Raw genomic sequence first — 16,842 nt, 5'->3', positions numbered from 1 at the left:
TGGCAACTTTTTTTTCAAACAGCAACTAACAAATGTAGCTACTTTTAAAAATGTATTTGGAACTTTTAGCAACTTTTGAAAAGTGACTCAAACGCTAAAATGCACGCATTTTCCCTCTAAATGACACAAAAACGATTTTCTCTGTCACACACTCAGTCACAACACACGTGCCTGGCATTGAGTGACGTCAACAGCAAGCGCTCAGCTCGTGCACGGACAGCAGCAGGCCAGCAGGAATTTCAGTAAATTGCAGATCATTGATGGCTGACTGCAGCAGTAGTACGGCTTCGACGAGCCAAACCCAATGAATATAGTTGCTCACGAATGTTTGATCTTGAACAGAACTTACTTCAATCAATATGTCTCAATCAAAATTGTACAGCCAGAAGTACAGAAAAGAGTGGGTGTTGCTAGTCCGCGTTTCTGACTTGGAATTCTGAGTTGAATGACCATTCAAAACGATTTTCCCAGTCTGAGCTTATTTTTTAAAAATTGAACGCAGTGAAGTCGGAAGTCAGAGATTTCCAAGTTGTCTTGAACGCGGCAGTATCCTAGTCCCCAGGGGGAAGATTTTTATAACCATAATGCAACACACTTTGAGGACTTGACAAAAGTGATCCGCTCGAACGCGCCCAATGATTTAGGCTACATAAGTGAATGAACAAATTGCTGATATATATATATATATATTTTTTTATTTTTTTTACCCCTTGCACGGTCAACAGGTTTGTCAATATTGTGAGAAAGCATTTCTGTCACTGTGGCAGCGTTGACTCTCTCTTACTGAACCTTGTGCGCTACGCAGTTTGATATAGCCTGCCTATGGTCGTATAACATAATGAAAAGAAAGAAGTGTTGGAGCGCCACCTGGAGAAATACTGCTTCGTCTTGCTTTTGGGTTGTCACTCGTTACCACAGCCACGAAATTAAAAGTATATATCGTAAAAATGAATTATTACAAATAATGGTTTCTGGTCTTAATTTAATGTTAGGCATAAGGTTAGCAGTGTGGTTAGGGTTTGGTTTAAAGTCTTATTTTAAGATAAAATGTCGAAGTTGGCGGGGGTTAGCCAATTATGCCTTTGTAGTTGTGGTAACTAGTGACGACTATCAACATGTGTGGAAATAACAACACGGCGAGCCGAGAGCTCACCTACGATGGTTGTAATCTTTTCAGACAAACACCAGTGTTATCAACGCTAAATTGCAAAAGCAAAACGTACGATCTGAAAAGGATAACCCAGGACTCCGAGGTAAGTGGGCTACAAAATATCGTCGCAGTATTACACGATAGCTAGCTGTTACTACGCAGTTACAAGTTCACCCATGCCAGCACGCCCAAGTAGACTGAATTGTTGCTTGTTGGCACAAAAAACATGGACATTAGTCAACCGGACAAGTTATTGAACAACATCGTATGCAGGATGAATAAACATAATAATACATATGTATGTGATCCTTTTTGATGACATGTCATTTGTACTCTAGTTTATAATCTGTTTTGTTTGTGTTCAACCAAAGACTAACGATGTCAATGCTCTTTTGTAGAATATGCTTTTATCACCACATACACATTTCATCCTGCAAATTAGCCCATAGTTATTTGTAGACGCACAGTCCATTTAATGCTGCATATGCCATAGACAAGATGTGGTTGTCTCTGGGGTGGAGCTAAACCTTTATTGACTGATTGTAATGACTCTTATCTTCTAGATTTTGTAGCCATCTTCATCAGGCTTCTGGACAAGGTAACCTAAGGGACCAAACTTGAAATCAAGTCATGAGAGGATGAATGCAGTGTTGCCAACTCCTCAGTAAGGAAAGTAGCTATTGGCTGTCCTAAATGACGTCATCGCCCAATTTGCATAATTGGCCATGTGCATGTAATTGTGATGGACGTAGTATGGATGCTGTAGGAATAACGTCGTGGAGAGACAAAAGGTGAGTAAAAAAACACCCGAAATATGTTTAGAACTGCAAATGAACTTCTGTCGATTCTTGATTTTTTTTTTTTTATGTCACAATTCCAACCCTCCTTCATCCGGGCTTGGGACCGGCAAAAGAGACGCTCTGGCGGAGTTACTTAGTGTTTAATTTAATAATTTTTGGGGGCAATGGCATTTTGAGAATTATAACTAGTCTGGCCCTAATTCAGGTTAATAGATTTTAAAAAATGTAAACAAGGGCGGGATCAGGAAGCGGCGGCTTCCCGCATGCGTGATTCATTTGCAGTCTGGATGCGGAGGGGTGAACATCTCCTGCTCTGACTGGGCCGCCTGTGAGTGCTTTGGGACGGGGGTGGGCCCACGGCAGCACCCGCTGTTCGTTGAGAAGAGTAAGAACGATATGTTCTTTCACGTCAGTCTCCAAAAGTCTCCAATAACACCAGAAAAAGTTGCTAGACTTGTCGCTTTTTTTGAAAATGTGTCACTAGAGGGGTCTGAATACTCGCTAAATATAGCGACAAAGTCGCTAAATTGGCAACACTGGATGAATGGCTACAGCCAGTGCATATCACACCCCCAAAAGACTGTCATTGGTGTTGTTTGTACTCTGCAGCCACATACCTGTGAATGCATGCATGTATATCAAACTGTCCATGGCAGTTCACACTTCAGTGTCACACACATGAACTCATCATGTGCTCATATTGCTATTACTAAAACATGCATAATCATTTGTAACCCTGGCCCTGTAATATTATTGATTATCAGTAATGATCTCTCCTTGTAACATGAATGTTGCCCGCCAGCTCTTGACTGTATTTTAAGTTGGGAAATGTTTCCAATCTATTTTGGAGGCCTTGGACCCCCTCACATTGTCATAGATGTTGAAACACAGCATTTGCAAGGCACATGCTAGTTGCGTCTGTGGACACAGATTAAGTTGAAGTGGAAACTCCCTGTTTCAAAAAAATGTTGTCCCTACTGAACACAACCGTATCCTGATTCTGCCCCTGTAGGAACGGTGCTGTTCTACCAGCCAGGCCTGCTGTATGGCGTTGTGGTGGAACATGACTAACACCCAGCGCTCTCTGGGTTATTACCTGGTTTCCCTGCTCATGTGGGCTCACTTCATGAAGCACCCTTTGAAGGCTGTGCTGAAGGGGATCACCAACGATCCCATTGACTTCTCGGTGAGACCATGTCCCTTTCCTACCTTAAAAGTACTTTGTGAAAACTGCTGCCGTAAAAATGTCTTTATAAATAGATTGATTATATCTGCCTGCTGAAAGGATGATATTGGTTATGTTCCAATTCTTCCCCCTTCTCTTCTCTCAGAAGTGTGCACTCGTAGAGAATTGGACTGCAGCTATTATTTTTGCTCTGTCCCGCAACAAAAAAATTGTTTAGAGATGATTCGTTGCGGAAACTTCTGTAGCCTGGTGTCCTTGATCAACCATATCTAAACTGTTCGGTATCACCAAAATAACGTTTCCAGTCAACAGAGGCATACCCAAGTGGCGCAGCGGTCTAAGGCAATGCTAGATGTCACTACAGACCCTGGTTTGTTCCCAGGCTTTGTCACAACCGGCCGTGATCGGGAGTCACATAGGGCGGCCCACAATTGGCCCAGGGTTGTCTGGCATAGGGGAGGATTTGCCTGGGGGAGGGTAGTCCATCATTGTCAATAAGAATTTGTTTTTAACTGGTTTCCCTTTAATTAATACAAATAAATAATTTTATCTCTAGGAACAATACTTACGATTTGACATGTTGAATGTGTCCTCCCATTTTACACCTGTGGGCTGCAATTGTATTCCATTCTAGACCACGTGGTCATGTGAGAGTAAACTACAACGTAATCTCCCACTTCTACAAATGGAAAATGGTAGACCTTGGATAAAATCTTATTTTAATTACCACGTTTTCTGCGCTAAACTGTGAAAATACAGCTCCCTACTACATCGCACAGTTCAGGCTTGATCTAATTTATCTCTACAGAAACTGCACATTGAGCTCACTGAAATCAAAAAAATTCATGAAATAGAATTCAAGTAATTGAACTGACGTCGGTCTACTGATTGAGAGAAGATCAAGTCTTATCAGCCCAACAGATGTCTCCTTATAGCGCGAGCGCACTGCCTGCTCCACTGACCTGTTGCTGGCTTTAGCCCATGGGTCTCCAACAGGTAGCCCACCAATGAGCATCTCGCTAATCAATTCTGAAAGTACATGCATTTTTCACGTGTTCCATTGCAAACTGTCATAAAAATAAAGTTCCTGGCTACTACATTATCCCATCCCTGGTTAGCCACTATTTGCTTAAAAAGCATGTAGGGGCCTCCTGAGTGGCACAGTGGTCTAAGACACTGCATCGCAGTGCTAGCTGTGCCATTAGAGATTCTGGGTTCGAGTCCAGGCTCGGTCTCTGCCGGACACGACCAGGAGACCCATGGGGCCAATTGTCCCAGCGTCATCCAACAAAATATTTTTTTTTGTGCACTACGCCATCACTCACAGCCTTTTATCCACAACAAGTCGGTTTGATGGAAACACCTCTGGTGGGAAAATGTGCATGTTGTTTTTGTGGAGATTATAGAATATTTGCTTGAAAATTTTGTTTTAAGAATAGCAACAAAACTGTCTCTTCGTTTGTAGCTCTTTTAAGTCATGTTTAAGCTCTTATTGTTGGTGAAAGGACTATTTATTTAGCCATGATGTCCCATAGAGGTCAGAAGACTTCTTTTCCCAGGCCCGTATCCACAAAGCATCTCAGAGTAGGAGCGCTAGGATCTAGGATCTGGGATCTAGGATCTGTCCATATAATCTTATTCATTATGATCTAAAAGGCTAAACTGATACTAGATCAGCACTCTTACTCAAAGATGCTTTGTGGACATGGGCCCTGGACTATGTATGACTCATTACAGCTGTTGTGTACAGTACACTGCATGCCAGGCACAGTGCGGCTTTACTTGGACTCCTTAATTCACACGTTTTAAATCTCCATCTGTTTATGTATAAAACAAATGTTTGCCATTCTCAGTGTGTGGTATGTACCATCAGACAGAAACAGACAGACAGCTGTCCCTCAGATACAGATAAACAGGCTGGATGCTGTGTTTTACATGTTGTGATTGAGTCAGGCCCTCAACTGTGTTAGAGACCCTTATGTGCTGCGGACATCTGGGACGGTATTTACGAAGCTTGTCAAAGTAGGAATGCTGATCTAGAATCAGTGTCTCTTCCCCCCCCCCCCCCCCCTCCCCCCATGTCCATATAAGCCTTGTGGTGTGAGAAATGTTAAGACTATGTTAGGATGTCAGTCTAGACTATAGTGACTACCAATCTAGGGACACATTACACTGCATGTTCTATGGAGTGTTCATTAAAGTTTATACGAGAGTGCAAAAGCATTCAGACCCCTTGGATTTCTTCACATTTGTTTGTGTTACAAAGTGGGATTAAAAAAAATATATATTTTTTTTTTTTGGGACACACTCATACATTTATATGGACACACTCATCACATTATATGGACACACTCATCTCATTATATGGACACACTCATAGTGGAAGATATTTTATTTATCTTTAAAAATAGATATAATTTATGAATAACTAAGTATTCCGCCCCTTTTTTGTTTAGGCAAGCCTAAATTAGTTCAGGAGTAAAATGGGCAATTATTGCACAATCCTGGTGTGCAAAGCCTCTCATAGACTCAATGCCCAAAGGGTTTCTAACAGGTATTGACTCAGGGAGCTGAATACGACTATATTTGAGTTAATATCCTTTTTTTATTAATCTTTTACAAAGTGTTAGAATTTTTCTTACACTTTGACAGAGGATTTTGTGTAGATTGTTGACAAAAAATGACAAATCAATTTGAATCCCACTTTGTAACACAATAAAATGTGAAGAAATCCAAGGGGTCTGAATATTTTCGCAAGGCACTGTAGGTTTGTGATTTAACGTGTGAAGAAATGTGTTCCACGTCTTTAATCACCAGTGGAATGCAATAAGTGTTAATGTTGGTTAGCTAAGTGGTTGGTTTAAAAAGACCATGAATTTATGTTATTGTTGCGCTGACCAATAATTTGCATTGAAGCTCAATGTTCAATTAAAGTCTCCCTACCATGATATCTAAGCCAATATGACACCAATGTCGATGAAAATGTTCAAATCATCTTGATTGGAGGTACACAATACACTCCCTGCCTCTTGTGAGCCGTCCGGCCATTAGAGAACCACATACTTGATTTTTAACAGGGTTGTTAGCATTAGGGGAGAGAGAAAATTCTAGCTCAACATCTAGGCGTCAGATAAGAACGAGACTACAGCATCCATAAAGTGACCATTAGACCCTTTTAGGGGCAATAGTTTTGATTAAATGTCTAATTTATCGCTCTCACATGCTAATTTCTGTCCATTAAGAACCAATGATGTGCTACCTTTTTTTTTTGTATCATTTCTGACAATGCTAACTTATTTTTTTTTTATTTTTTTTTTTTGCCAATGCTCAGAGTTCTAACACCGTGTCGATCAACTCTGTTGCAACAACACCACTGCTTGCACCAGGCTGCCAATCAGAAGTGTATGGAACAGACCTAGGCTACTATATGTATATGTGGTATTCAAGCTGATGTTAATCAATAAATGCAAACAGATATTTTGATTAGCTAAGTAATGTTAGCTGGCTTGTCCAACAGCTAGCCTCTGTAGCTAGGTAACATCAGTCAGCTAAAAGCTAGCTAGCTACTGAACAGGGTAAGAAATGTAGCTAGCTATATTTGGTTATGGGAAGTTTTTACACAGATTACTTCAGTCATTCGCTAGCTAGCTAGATAGAGCCAGAACACAACAGCTAGCCAATGTTAGCTAGCTCACATCCAAATGCTAGTCCTACATTCCACAAAACATAGCTAGCTAGCTAATGTACATCAGTTCAAAACCAACATCAGCTTTGGGCAAATTGCCACGCTGCTACCGTACATTGGCGTGTATTCATGGGTGCCGAGGGAAAACATGTATTTTATCTTTCATCTCTGTGTTTCATAAATGTCCTTCAATTCGCAAGAGGCTAAATATATCTCACTGGAGAAAGCATCCGAGCGAACATGGCATTGAATGCAAGGGAAGCCAGCAAGCAATTGTCTTCCCTTGATAAATAATTCTAAAATAACAGCTATACTGCGTGAGCTCAGCTGTGAATGGTCCTTGCGCACCAAAGAAAAGAGTCAAGGGAAGCCAGTTTGCAGTTATGCAAGCACATCACCTGTGCCATTAAGGCACAGACGTTTTGGCAGAGGCCGAATTAAAGGTTCCAATAAGACTGACAATTACAGACTTTTGCTTTCTCCCCCCCCAAAAATCATTTTTTGCATGTGGAAATGTTGAATAATATACCTTTTGTTTTTAAGAGTGACTGCCCCTAAAAACCAACTAATCCCTTCCATCGCCCCAACGCGTTCAGAGCCATTTTGAGACTGAAAATCCCTATACGGATTGACCAACTATGGTTTGCATGCTCTTCCGAAGGACCCTATCATGCAGAATAGGTGGTTGGAGTTCATTGGTCCCCAGTGCAGTGGTGGTGAGTATACCGGTAGCTAGAGCAATAGACATCTGGTTATGTATGTTTGAAAAGTTGCATTCAAAAATACCTGGCTTGATGAACTAGTAGGCTAATTCCCCAGCCAATCAGATATAGCTAGTAGAGTGATTTTGGTTGTGAAGTGCACTAGCAGAAAGCTTTGTCCTTTCTCTAGAAAAAAAAAATGCAATTTACCACTTGGCTGTCTATTATATCACCCTGTCACAGGCCCTCCCAGCCAACACCACCTCATCAGATTGCCTGTTGCAGTTGTTGGAGAGATGTACAGATGGCAGCAGAACATGCAGCATAGTGAAGACTTGACTTCACTGTGAGCATAACTATGAATGGATCAGTCAGCCACATGTTGGCAAGTATCCGGTTAGACAAACCTGTCATCGACAACAGCTTTCACAGGCTCATCATTTGTACAAATACAGAAGGTAAAACACTTCATTACTTTGATACACTTGAAAACCCAGTAGTGAAACATAATGTATATAAACTGGCATTATTTGTTACTTGTTTTCTACTTAGATGCGTATAATGTGCCTTCAGAATGTATTCATACCCCTTGACTTATTCCACACACTGTATATAGACTTTCTATTGTGTTATTGACTGTACGTTTGTTTATTCCATGTGTAACTCTGTGTTTTGTCGCACTGCTTTGCTTTATCTTGGCCAGGTCTCGGTTGTAAATGTGAACTTGTTCTCAACTGGCCTACCTGGTTAAATAAAGGTGAAATTAAAAAATAAAATGTTGTGTTACAGCCTGAATTTAAAATTAATAAAAAATTCAAAGCCAATATTGTTTTTTGCACACAATACCCCATAATGAATGTAATTTACATACAGTACCAGTCATGTTTGGACACACCTACTCATTCAAGGGATTTTCTTTTCTTTTCACTATTTTCTACATTGTAGAATAATAGTGAAGACATCAAAACTATGAAATAACACATCATGTACAGTCATGGCCAAAAGTTTTGAGAATGACGCAAATATATATTTTCAGTCTGCTGCCTCCGTTTGTATGATGGCAATTTGCATATACTCCAGAATGTTATGAAGAGTGATCCGATTAATTGCAAAGTCCCTCTTTGCCATGCAAATGAACTGAATCCCCAAAAACATTTCCACTGCATTTCAGCCCTGCCACAAAAGGACCAGCTGACATGTCAGTGATTCTCTCGTTAACACAGGTGTGAGTATTGACGAGGACCAGGCTGGAGATCACTCTGTCATGCTGATTGAGTTTGAATGACAGACTGGAAGCTTCAAAAGGAGGGTGGTGCTTGGAATCATTGTTCTTCCTCTGTCAACCATGGTCATCTGCAAGGAAACATGTGCCGTCATCATTGCTTTGCACAAAAAGGGCTTCACAGGCAAGGATATTGCTGCCAGTAAGATTGTACCTAAATCAACCATTTATCGGAACATCAAGAACTTCAAAGAGAGTGGCTCAATTGTTGTGTAGAAGGCTTCAGGGCGCCCAAGAAAGTCCAGCAAGCGCCAGGAACATCTCCTAAAGTTGATTCAGCTGCGGGATCGGGGCACCACCAGTACAGAGCTTGCTCAGGAATGTCAGCAGGTAGGTGTGAGTGCATCTGCATGTACAGTGAGGCAAAGACTTTTGGAGGATGGCCTGGTGTCAAGAAGGTCAGCAAAGAAGCCACTTCTCTCCAGGAAAAACATCAGGGACAGACTGATATTCTGCAAAAGGTACAGGGATTGGACTGCTGAGGACTGGGGTAAAGTCATTTTCCTGTGTCATGCCAACAGTAAAGCTCCCTGAGACCATTCATGTGTGGGGTTGCTTCTCAGCCAAGGGAGTGGACTCACTCACACTTTTGCCTAAGAACACAGCCATGAATAAAGAATGGTACCAACACATCCTCCGAGAGCAACTTCTCTCAACCATCCAGGAACAGTTTGATGAACAATGCCTTTTCCAGCATGATGGAGCACCTTGCCAAAAGGCAAAAGAGAACTAAGTGGCTCGGCAAACAAAACATTTATATTTTAGGTCCATGGCCAGGAAACTCCCCAGACCTTAATCCCATTGAGAACTTGTGCTCAATCCTCAAGAGGCAGGTGGACAAACAAAACCCCACAAATTCTGACAAACTCCAAGCATTGATTATGCAAGAATGGGCTGCCATCAGTCAGGATGTGGCCCAGAAGTTAATTGACAGAATGCCAGGGGGCGGATTGCAGAGGTCTTGAAAAAGAAGGTTCAAAACTGCAAATGTTGACTCTTTGCATCAACTTAATGTAATTGTCAATAAAAGCCTTTGACACTTATAACATGCATGTAATTATACTTCAGTATTCCATAGTAACATCTGACAAATATCTAATGACACTGAGGCAGCAGACTGAAAATTAATATTTGTGTCATTCAACTTTTGGCCACGTCTGTAGTAGCCAAAAAAGTGTTAAACAAATCCAAAATATATTTGCGATTCTTTAAAGTAGTCACCCTTTGCCTTGACAGCTTTGCACTCTCTTGGCATTCGTAACTTCTCCGCTATGCAATCCGGTTTCTGAGCTGGTCACGGGTGCACCTCAGCCACACTCAAGATCCTAAACGATATCATAACTGCCATTGATAAAAGAGAGTACTGTGCAGCCGTCCTCATCGACCTGGCCAAGGCTTTCGACTCTTGTCAATCACCGTATTTTTATCGGCAGACTCAACAGCCTTGGTTTCTCTAATGACTGCCTCGCCTGGTTCACCAACTACTTCTCTGATAGAGTTCAGTTTGTCAAATCGGAGGGCCTGTTGTCCGGACCTCTGTCAGTCTTTATGGGGGTGCCACTGGGTTCAATTCTCAGGACGACTCTTTTCTCTGTATACATAAATTATATCGCTCTTGCTGCAGGTGATTCTTTGATCCACCTTTACGCAAATAACACCATTCTGTATACATCTGGCCCTTCTTTGGACACTGTGTTGATAAACCTCCAGACGAGCTTCAACGCCATAACACTCCTTCCGTAGCCTCCAACTGCTCTTAAATGCTAGTAAAACTACACGCATGCTCTTCAACCGATCGCTACCCGCCCGCCCGACTAGCATCACTACTCTGGACGGTTCTGACTTAGAATATGTGGACAACTACAAATTCCTCGGTGTCTGGCTAGACTGTAAACTCTCCTTCCAGACTCACATTAAGCATCTCCAATCCAAAATGAAATCTAGAATTGGCCTCCTATTTCGCAACAAAGCATCCTTCACTCATGCTGCCAAACATACCCTCGTAAAACTGACTATCCCACCGATCCTTGACTTCGGCGATGTCATTTACAAAATAGCAAAAACCACTGAAGTTGGAGACTTATCTCCCTCACCTAACTTTAAGCGTCAGCTGTCAGAGCAGCTTACCGATCGCTGCAGCTGAACACAGCCCATCCAACCAACTACCTACCTCATCCCCATTTTTGTTTTTCTGCTCTTTTGCACACTAATATTTCTACTTGCACATCCTCATCTGCACATCTACCACTCCAGTGTAAATGGCTAAATTGTAACTACTTCGCCACTATTGGCCTATTTATTGCCTTACCTCCTTAATTTGCAAACACTCTATACAGAGTTTTATATTGTGTTATTGACTGTATGTTTCTTTATCCCATGTGTAACTCTGTTGTTTTTGTCGCGTTGCTCTGCTTTATCTTGGCCAGGTCGCAGTTGTAAAGGAGAACTTGTTCTCAACTGGCCTACCTGGTTAAATAAAGGTGAAATGTAAATATTTTTTTTAATTCTCTCAACCTGCTTCACCTGGAATGCTTTTCCAACAGTCTTGAAGAACATATGCTGGGCAGTTGTTGGCTGCCTTTCCTTCACTCTGGTTCCAAACCATCACAGTTGGGTTGAGGTCGGGTGATTGGAGTCCAGGTCATCTGATGCAGCGCTCCATTACTCTCCTTGGTCAAATTGCCCTTACACAGCCTGGAGGTGTGTTGGGTCATTGTCCTGTTGAAAAACAAATGATAGTCCCACTAAGCGCAAACTTGATGGGATGGTGTTTCGCTGCAGAATGCTGTGGTAGCCATGCTGGTTAAGTGTGCCTTGAATTTTAAATAAATCACTGACTGTGTTACCAGCAAAGCACCATCACACCACCACCTCCATACTTCACGATGGGAACCACACATGCGGAGATCATCCGTTCTCCATCTCACAAAGACATGGCGGTTGAAACAAAAAATCAGACCAAAGAGCACATTTCCACCTGTCTAATGTCCATTGCTCGTGTTTCTTGGCCCAAGCAACTCTCTTCGTCTTATTGGTGTGCTTTATTAGTAGTTTCTTTGCAGCAATTTGATTTACAGTCTCCTCTGAACAGTTGATGTTGAGATGTGTCTGTTACTTGAACTCTGTGAAGCATTTATTTGGGCTGCAATTTCTGAGGCTGGTAACTAATGAATTTATACTCTGCAGCAGAGGTAACTCTGGGTCTTCCTTTCTAGTGGCGGTCCTCATGAGAGCCAGTTTCATCATAGCGATCGATGGTTTTTGTGACTGCACTTGAAGAAACTTTCAATGTTCTTAATGTTCTGGATTGACTGACCTTCATGTCTTAAAGTAATGATGGACTGTCATTCCTCTTTTCTTATTTGAGCTGCTGTTGCCATAATATGGACTTGGTCTTTTACTAAATAGGGCTATCTTCTGTATTCCAAATACAACGCTATTTCTCTGTAAACAAATTAACAGACTTACAGCATGCTTATAGAGAAGGGCACCCAACATGTACTGCATTGGCACAAATGACTGACTGATTAAAATAAATTGATAAGATTGTGGGAGCTGTACTGTTAGATTTCAGTGCAGCCTTTGACATTATTGACCATAACCTGTTGAAAAAACGCATGTGTTATGGCTTTTCAACCTCTGCAACATCGTGGATTCAGAGCTATCTAATAGAACTCAAAAGATTTTCTTTAATGGAAATTTCTCTGTCAAACATAAAGAATGTCTTCCACAATAACTGCCCTAAATGTATGAAATAAGGAATAAGAGTACTCAATCTAGAGCCAAATATATATATATATATTAAAGTTACCAGAATGCAACGGTATGCTTGATATTACTCAGTTAGATATCCCTAGGGAGATATAGCATTGAAGCCACTTTGCATTAGCTAACTCAATTACTCATCTTTTACAGAAACATGAAAATTATGTGATAAATATTTATCTTGTGATAATAAACAAATGTACTTACAGACATTGCATCATACGAAATTTATAAAGATGGATTGTAACTACCCTCATGCACATCTTACGCATTGCTTTACTTCTGAAACTGCTTCCTGTCACATGACACAAACAGGTAAATTCTAGCCTGCTGAACTTAAACTGCCACTAGGGGGTGCTAAATAACTAACATGTCCAGAACACCCACTGAGTCAATGATGGCTCCAAAAGCCTTTTGGAGTGGGTCTGTGGACTTTTCCATGTGATTATTAAAGTCACCAAAAATTAGAATATTATCTGCCATGACTACAAGGTCCAATAGGAATGCAGGGAACTTAGTGAGGAACGCTGTATATGGCCCAGAAGGCCTGTAACAGTAGCTATAAAAAAAGTGATTGAGTAGGCTTGGATAGATTTCATGACTAGAAGCTCAAAAGACAAACGCAGTCATTTTTTTGCGTAAATTGAAATTTGGCATCGTAAATGTTAGCAATACATCCGCCTTTGCGGGATGCGCGGGGGATATGGTCACCAGTGTAATCAGGAGGAGAGGTCTCATTTAACACAGTAAATTCATCAGGCTTAAGCCATAGTTCAGTTAGGCCAATCACATCAAGATTATGATCAGTGATTAGTTCATTGACTATAACTGCCTTGGAAGTGAGGGATCTAACATTAAGTAGCCCTATTTTGAGATGTGAGATATCACAATCTCTTTCAATAATGACAGGAATGGAGGAGGTCTTTAGTTCAGTGAGATTGCTAAGGTGAACACCGCCATATTTAGTTTTGCCCAACCTAGATCGAGGCACAGACACGGTCTCAGTGGGGATAGCGGAGCTGACTACACTGATTGTGCTAGTGGCAGTCTCCACTAAGCTGGCAGGCTGCACCCTATCTCTATTTGGCCTTGTGTTCTAATGAACCTTTCAACAGGACAATCATCTAATCTCAGTGTCTGTTGGAAAGCAGACTGAACCAAGTTTTCCTCTAGGATTTTGCCTGTGCTTAGCTCTATTCCATTTATTTTTATCCCCTAAAAATCCCTAGTCCTTTCCAATGACAAGCATATCCAAAACATGATGCAGCCTCCACTATGCTTGGAAATATGAAGAGTGGTACTCAGTGATGTGGTGTGTTCGATTTGCCCCAAACATAACACTTTGTATTCAGGACAAAGTTAATTATTTAGCCGTTTTACTTTAGTGCCTTATTGCAAACAGGACGCATGTTTTGGAATAATTTTATTCCGCACAGGCTTCCTTCTTTTCACTTTGTCAGTTAGGTTAGTATTGTGGAGTAACTACAATTTTGTTGATCTATCCTCAATGTTCTCCCATCGCGGCTATTAAACTTGGTAACTGTTTTAAAGTCACCATTGGCCTCATGGTGAAATCCCTGAGCGGTTTCTGTTCTCTCCAGCAACTTAGTTAGGAAGGACGCCTGTATCATTGTGACTTGTTGTATCAATACAACATCCAAAGTGTAATTAATAACTTAACCATGATCAAAGGGACATTAAATGTCTGCTTTTTACATTTTTACCCATCTACCAATAGGTGCCCTTCTTTGCGAGGCATTGGAAAACCTCCCTGGTCTTTGTGGTTGAATCTGTGTTTAAAATTCACTGCTCGACTAAGGGACCTTACAGATAATTGTATGTGTGGGGTAAAGAGATGAGACTCATTCAAATATTATTTTAAACACTATTATTGCCCACAGAGTGAGTCCATACAACTTATTATGTGACTTGTTAAACACATTTTTACTCCTGAACTTATTTAGGCTTGCCTTAACAAAGGGGTTGAATACTTATTGACTCAGGACATTTCAGCTTTTCATTTTTGATTTGTTAAAATGTCTCAACATAATTCCACTTTGACATTATAGGGTACTGTGTGTAGTCCAGTGATGCAAAATATACATCTAACACATGTTAAATTCAGGCTGTAACACAACAATGTGTACAAAGTCCAGGGGTGTGAATACTTTCCGAAAGCACTGTAATGGCCAGGTCATAATCTAGCCTGGAAGAACCTAGCCTGATCCCTGTGTTCTCTATTCTATTTCATGTTACATTTTAAGATATCTGAAATTAAATAGAAAGGTGAACACATCGATCAGGTTGGTTTCACCAGGCTAATCATAACCACCATTGATAATGTAATCTGTGTGTGTGTGTGTGTGTGTGTGTGATCAACCAACCAGTATCTTTGATGGGGGGCCAGGAGCTTATCTATGCTGCTATTCCCATCAATGGGGCTCTGGCAAAGACCTCACCTCCAGCCTCACCTCTTGCCTACTCACCAATGGTCATCGATGAGAACAGAATTAGGACCTGTTCAAATGTCAACATTGTACCTGTTTGTGTGTCAGATAGGATAGGTCATAACTGCCTTTGGTAATAGAACAGTGACTGTGTGTGTGTGTGTGTGTGTGTGTGTGTGTGTGTGTTCACAGAAACATGTTTAGAGCCAGCACATGGAGACAGACGGACTTGATACTGATGTCTTTGAATGGAGAGAGACCTGGTACTCGGCATTAAAATTTTACTAGACAACTTTTACCTGTATTGTCTTTTTTTTAAATTATTAAATTTATCAGTCAGTATGAGGAGTGGTAAATCCTGTGTATTTGCACCAGGATCAGGGAACTCTTGTTGTATGTAGGAAACCACACAGGAAGGTATGACCACTGACATGTATGATAACATGGTCCCATTACCACCAGACAGGAAGTTATGACCACTGACATGTATGATAACGTAGTCCCATTACCACCAGACAGGATGGTATGATAACGTAGTCCCATTACCACCAGACAGGAAGGTATGACCACTGACATGTTTGATAAGGTAGCCCCATTACCACCAGACAGGAAGGTATGACGACTCTGACATGTTACCATGGTATCCCCATTATCACCAGACAAAATACGTATAGGCACAGTATCCTACTACAGCAGCTATGTTCGTCTATTGTATTTCAAACAAAGTGTATTCAGTTTGCTTAGAATTCAAACCTTCTCAAACAGCCTGATTTATACTCCTCGGTGGGATAATGGACTTTACAGTGTCCTGCTATTAAAATTATATATATATATAAAAAAGGTTGGACACCTGTTCCTTCAAGTTTTTTATTTTATTTTTACTATTTTACTTATAGTGAAGACATCAAAACTATGAAATAACACATGGAATCATGTAATAACCAAAAAAGTGTTAAACAAATCAAAATATATTTTAGATTCTGCAAAGCTGTCATCAAGGCAAAGGGTTGCTACTTTGAAGAATCTAAAATATATATATATTTTTTTCTTTTTAAACACTATTATTGCACTAAGAGTGAGTCCATGAAACTTACAGTGGCAAGAAAAAGTATGTGAACCCTTTGGAATTACCTGTATTTCTGCATAAATTGGTCATACAATTTGATCTGATCATCTAATTCATAACAATCGACAAACACAGTCTGCTTAAACTAATAACACAAACAATTATATGTTTTCATGTCTTTATTGAACACACCGTGTAAACATTCATAGTGCAGGGTGGGAAAAGTATGTGAACCCTTGGATTTAATAACTGGTTGACCCTCCTTTGGCAGCAATAACCTCAACGAAATGTTTTCTGTAGTTGCGGATCAGACCTGCACAACGGTCAGGAGGAATTTTGGACCATTCCTCTTTACAAAACTGTTTCAGTTCAGCAATATTCTTGGGATGTCTGGTGTGAACTGCCCTCTTGAGGTCATGCAACAGCATCTCAATCAGGTTGAGGTCAGGACTCTGACTGGGCCACTCCAGAAGGTCAGGACTCTGACTGGGCCACTCCAGAAGGTCAGGACTCTGACTGAGCCACTCCAGAAGGTCAGGACTCTGACTGGGCCACTCCAGAAGGTCAGAACTCTGACTGGGCCACTCCAGAAGGTCAGGACTCTGACTGGGCCACTCCAGAAGGTCAGGACTCTGACTGAGCCACTCCAGAAGGCGTATTTTCTTCTGTTCATGCTATTCTGTGTTTTGGGTCATTATCCTGTTGCATCACCCAACTTCTGGGTGATGTCCTGTTGAGCTTCAATCGGCGGACAGATAGC

At 41.0% G+C, this 16,842-nt stretch overlaps 1 long non-coding RNA gene across 5 annotated transcripts; it reads left to right on the top strand.

The window, feature by feature from the left end:
• Positions 1-695: 695 nt before the first annotated feature.
• Positions 696-15,706, top strand: LOC109892337 (uncharacterized). Of its 5 annotated transcripts, none has more exons than XR_004210187.1 (5): positions 696-1,253; positions 1,714-1,941; positions 2,963-7,537; positions 7,766-7,980; positions 15,209-15,706. It is a non-coding gene; the product is annotated as an uncharacterized LOC109892337 (long non-coding RNA). The 5 variants fall into 5 exon arrangements; XR_002255606.2 differs by lacking the exon at positions 15,209-15,706 and having other exon boundaries at positions 713-1,253; positions 2,963-3,136; positions 7,365-7,537; positions 7,766-8,186; XR_004210186.1 differs by having other exon boundaries at positions 2,963-7,980.
• Positions 15,707-16,842: the final 1,136 nt, after the last annotated feature.

Source organism: Oncorhynchus kisutch, linkage group LG6 (genome assembly GCF_002021735.2).
Source record: "Oncorhynchus kisutch isolate 150728-3 linkage group LG6, Okis_V2, whole genome shotgun sequence".
Lineage (NCBI taxonomy): Eukaryota > Metazoa > Chordata > Actinopteri > Salmoniformes > Salmonidae > Oncorhynchus > Oncorhynchus kisutch.
Note: the sequence above shows the minus strand (reverse complement) of the source record. Positions and strands in the feature narration are given on the sequence as shown.